The 5,704-nt window shown below is 35.6% G+C and overlaps 1 non-coding gene across 1 annotated transcript; it reads left to right on the top strand.

Moving 5' to 3' along the window:
* The first annotated feature begins 931 nt into the window (after nt 1-931).
* Nucleotides 932-1,034, top strand: LOC138812334 (U6 spliceosomal RNA). Its single transcript, XR_011367591.1, has one exon. It is a non-coding gene; the product is annotated as a U6 spliceosomal RNA (small nuclear RNA).
* The last annotated feature ends 4,670 nt before the right edge of the window (nt 1,035-5,704 follow it).

Here is a 5,704-nt window from a genome sequence, read left to right as displayed (position 1 = left end):
TGCCGCTTGCATTGATCTTTGGTCCCTGGTGGTCTTTTGGCGGGGGCTCCAAGTCTCCGGGCATTATAATAAGTATCAAGGAGGACTTCTGAGAGCCACTGGTGCCTTCCTAAACATTGGTCTTGCTGATGTTCTTGAACAGACCAGTGAGTCCCTATCCTCGGGTTGAAGTGGTGGGAGCTGGAGCCCACAGTTTGAATCCTGGTCCTGCCACCTCCAAATGGCAGGAGATCCTAAGAAACTCATTCCTATCCATATGAATACCAATGGAATGTGATGTATGTCATGATTGAATGGGACGTTCTTAAATGATTCTCGGATAAAATTGTAAACAATTAGATTATAATACACTGATCAATTTTAATTAGTACTTATGAAACATTTAAACAATCACATTCATTAAATGGAGGCATAATGAAATATATCAGAACTGGGTGTCACATGGTATAGGGGTGCCATTTTTTCTGCCAAGACTTACTTTAGTTAATTGTTATATCCCATTTTCTGAATGTAATTTGGTATATGAAACTAGGATATATTATAAATCAATTATTCAAAGTTTTTATCATAAATATTTATAGCAAAATATAGAGATAAATCCAAATTATATATATATATAAGCAAATTCCCAAAATTAAATATATTTAAACCATTAAAATTTTTAACAAAACTTAACACTTGCTGCAGTGTTCATTATGACAGGAGCCTTGTATAGAATAATTGAATTCCTCCTCCTACACATCTCTTGAACAACAAATATCTGGAATTATTTTGTTTTTGACATGTCAATCTTGACTTTATTCTTAAATGTGTGCTTATGTAAGAAGTACATGGCTTTAAATTTCATGAAAATTCTTTTATACTTACTTTTTGTTGAATTGTCTAGTTTAAGAAAATCAATTACACTTTATATATAAAACATGTTCTATGCTCCATTCAGCATGACGTACTCTAACATTGGAACAATACAGACAAGATTTGAATGGCCCCTGGGCAAGGATGATAGGCAAATTCCTGTACCATTCCATACTTTTACAACAACAGATGCTGGAGGGGATGTGGACACAAGGGAACTGTACTGCACTCTTTGTGGGAGTGTAAACTTGTTCAATCACTTTGGAAAGTAGTATGGAGGTTCCTCAAAAGACTCCACATAGAACTCCCCTATGACATAGCAATCCCACTTTTGGGCATTTACCCAAAAGATCACAAACAAGACGGTACTAAAACTATCAGCACAATCATATTTATTGCAGCATTGTTTAAGATAGCTAAGATATAGAAACAACCCCGATGCCCCTCATCAGATAGATCAAGAAAATATGCTATTTGTACTAATGAAATTCTATGCCTCCATAAGAAAGAATGGCATCGCCCAATTTGTAGAAAATGGAAAGACTTGGAAAAAAATTAAGTGAAGTAAGCCAGGTCCAAAGAAACATAGGTCCCAGGGTTTTCCTAATTTTTAATAACTAATATATGTCTGGGATAAGCAGAAAAAGTCAAAATCTATGCACATATGACCAGATAAGATGATGTTAAGGGAAATGAACGCCCAAATAGGAACACAAGTGTTTTTTTTTTCTTGCTATTGTTTCGAACGTACTTATAACAGTCTATGTGATTTTTTTTGTTTCTTTATATGTTCCTCCCTCATGCTATAACCCCTGTTTTCACTGTATTTGAATTTGGTGTGCCCACCTCTTGTATATACGCTCCTCTAATTTGGGAAGAGGAAGGAAAAAAAAATGCTTAAGTAGGGATTCAAGTTGACCCATTGTAACAATGAGATGCACAAGACACTATGGTGAAAAATGAACTTTACAATTTAGGCAGGGGAAGGGGGGAGGGGAGTTTACTAGTAGAGGTAAGAGGGAAGGGACGGTAGACGGAAAATAAAGGAGGAGGTAACAATCCTTGTTAAGAAATGTACTCATTACATGCTCATGTAAATGTGACCTCTCTGTACAGTATTTTTAAAATAGAAAAGTATGAAAATGTTCTGAGATGGGAGAGTTTATTTCCTTTATTTTACTCAAACAATATGGCTAACAAAGAAATTAATGCAAAAAACTGATATGAAGGTATTTTGAATGAATGTGTGTGTGTGCACGTGCACATGTTCTCATGCACTTGCATGTATGTTGGTGTGCTCACAGTTTGAAAAAAGGGCTTCAAAGTCTTGCTAGGCCTTTCCTCTCTAGATTGGTGAGCTACTATATGAGCTACATCTCCATTCCTAGCCCTTTGCTAACTCATTGAAATTTTTGAAAAATAATCTCATGAATTTATTTTGCCCTGATTGGCTTCCACTGGTATCCACAGATCTCTGGCTCCTGAGTAAATATGCCGAGTAGTTAGGATTACAGGTGTGACCAACCAGCACAAGGCATGCAGAGTAATTTTAAAAGTAGAAGAAAGTTTACTTCACGGGGGCCTGTTTTATCATCTCCTACTTTTAAAGCATTTTGGAGTGATTATTTGTGAATTTTTTTTTCATTTTTTGGATTCTTAAGAAAGTAAGTGATGATATTTAAAAGTTATTACTTTTTAAAATGGAACCTGGAAAAATGGGACAGAATATATTTGTCTTTCTTATAAGCTCAGCTCTGTGCATGATAACCCAATGTCACCAACACAGTCTGTGTTGAAGAAAAAATGTAACAGAAAAAATAACCATGGGCAATAATTGCTATGGTATTATTTCTTGGACAATATGAATATTGAATTGAGAGTGTAAGAGAATGGAGAGATTTTACCTACCTTTTGTGTATTGCTGAAAGACTTTTGGAAACTTTGACTCATTTTCTTCCTCACAGTGTGTGTTTGGGCCATGCACTTACTGCCTTTAATTACAATTTTTCCCAACACTAAAATGGTAATAACATTAGCATTATAGAAAATGTTATCTTAAGAATTAAGGAAAATAAAACTTGTGAAATACTTAACATAAACTTCCATGAATGAGTTTTGAGTTTAGCCAGCAGTTTTTTTTAAATACTAAAAAGAATGTGATAAGTATTACAGAAACCATTGCATATAGTGAGCAAACAGAAGTAATGTAATCTATTGGCCATACTCTTCTTCCAAGGAAGCCAGTTGGATTATTTCTCATGCTGTAAATCAAACTGGTTATCTTATGTCTTGAGAGTGTAAAAATATCAGGGACAAAATAATGAAGGAATGTTGTAGACTGAGGTGAAGTTCATATGAAAATGTGCAAAACTGATAAAAATTCAAAGCATCTGAGCATTATATTGTGTTTTACATCATTTAAGGTACATTGCAAAGTTAAGAAAGACCTAGAAGAATGGATTCTCTTTTCGATGTCTTATCATTGGTTCTTGGATGAACACTTTCCTCATTCTTGTAAAGGCATCATAAGATGAGGGGAACTATATTATTTTTTGTTTGCTTCTGTCCATTTATTCTTCATTTGAAATCTGAACTACTTGAGACTGAAAGAAAACAAGGAAATTAGACACGCAGTCTTTGGAAAAAACAATCATTGTGAAATAAATAAAATGCGTATGTATTTTATTTATATAGTTATATAGTTATATAGTTATATAGTCTCAAGCATAAACAGAAAATGATTAAGCAATATCATGTTATTTAAAATTGAAAATGTTAGGAGTTGCTTAATATTGTTGCTTTCTAATACCTTGAATTAATTATTGATTTTGTATTTGAAAGATTAAAGATGATATTAACAAGAAACTTGATTAAAAGTGTACAAAAGTTCTGAATAGACATGTTCTCCTTAAAGCCCTGAAAATTTCCAGTGGGCTTACAAAGTTATTTAATACCACTTCTATGCTGGTTTAATTCTTTTTGAGCAGAACTCATTAGAGAAATGTAATTCAAAATTACTATGATACTACTTCATAATTATTGTAACTGTAAGTTCCGTTCCACCGTCCTCACAGCAAAGTCTCCACCTAGTATCTGCGTTAAGCAACTGGGACACTTGGAAGAGGTCACATCTGAATTTGATGTGGCCACACCTTTCTCCACCCATACCCTAGATAAGGCTTAGCCCAGGCCCAGAAGCTCTCTCTGCTTTTCTAGCTCTTTCTCAGCTCTCTTCTCTGTCCTCTCTCTCTCTGTTCTTTTCTAGCTCTCTCTGCTCTCTCACTCTGCTCTCTGCTCTCTCTCTGCTCTTTTCTAGCTCTCTCTGCTTTTTTCTATCTCTTTTCTAGCTCTTTCCTCTCTCTTTCCCAGCTCTCTCTCTTTCCCAGGCCTTTCCCAGCCACGTGGAGTGCCAACCTTGCCTGGTCCCAGCAGGTCTACTGAATAAACCTACCCCTTACCTGAATACCTTGTGCGTGGTGCTGTTCTTATTTGACTACCTCATTTTAAAAACCTAACTAACTTTTATCAAAAAAATCAAAGGAATCACGTGTGGTGGTAAAGGCTTTTAACTCCAAGTATTTAGGAGGTTGGATTTAAGTCTAAGGCCAGTCTGGAGTACTGAAGAGAATAAAAACCTGCCCTTTATTACCTTTTAACAAAGGTAATAATGCTGGGAGTGGAGAAAAGGAAATTTTCTACACTCTTCAACAAAATGCAGGTTAGTATTCTCCTTGTAGAAAGTAATATGCAGCTTTCTAAAGAACTCCAAAGTTGAAATATAATCTGCCCCACCAATCAAGTGATTATTTCTCTATTTGTAACTCAAATATATTTGCAGTTCATTGTAATCATCATTCACAACAACAGCCAAGATATAAATCGAAGTTCAGTGTTCAACTACAGACTTATAAAGCAACTGTGGTACATGCACAAATATCTTTTTCTGTTTCATCCTTAAAATAGCAAGAGACTTCTCCCATTAGCCACAACTTACAATGACCTGAAAGATGTATTCTAAATGAAGAAAAATATTGTCTTCTGATCTTTGTAAACACACACACACACACACACACACACACACACACACACACACACAAACATCAAAAATTAAGAGAGAAATTTTTAACAAGTAAAGCAACGTGGAATTGTTGGGGCATTTAGGTCACAATGTAGAAGATAGTAGATATACAGGATGAATCAGTATATAGTTGTAATGTACAACATGAGGATACAGGAGACAACACTGGCCTTACATGGTTTCCCTGATTTGCAATATCTAGTATATGTCTGAGTCAAGTAGAAAAGGTCTGATAAGGTGATGTTAGGGAAATGAACCCTTAGATATGTATTCTTTTTTTCTTTCATGCGATTGTTTCTAACACATTTATAAGACTATTTCATTGTTGTTTGTATGTCCCTTCCCCACAGTATAACCCCTGCTTTCACTGTATTTGATGTTCGGTATAATTTGTGGAGGGGAAGGGGAAAAACAAATCGTTTAAATATGGATAAAGGTGGATCCATTGCAACAATGAAATGTACAAGTCGTTATGTCTAAAACGAACTTTACAATTTTAGTGGGGGGGGGAAGCGGGTAGGATTGGGTGGGGGGCGGAGGGAAGATGGGAAGGGATGGGAAGGGGAAACAAAGGAGGAGGCTACACTCTTGTTAAGAAGTGTACTCATTATCTTGCCCGTGTAATTGTAATCCCTCTGTACAGTATTTTCACACACAAAAAAGAAAGAAATGAATGAAGCTAAGTAAGTAGGAGTTGTTCTTATGAGTAGGGGTTGCTCTTTTTGTTGTGCTTCCCTCAGTAATGGATAAGATGAACATAATGTTGCATGC

This window comes from Dipodomys merriami, unplaced genomic scaffold (assembly GCF_024711535.1).
Source record: "Dipodomys merriami isolate MVZ:Mamm:240054 unplaced genomic scaffold, mDipMer1.0.p SCAF_562, whole genome shotgun sequence".
NCBI lineage: Eukaryota > Metazoa > Chordata > Mammalia > Rodentia > Heteromyidae > Dipodomys > Dipodomys merriami.
The sequence above is the reverse complement of the archived record's forward strand: the minus strand, read 5'-3'. Positions and strand labels throughout refer to the sequence as shown.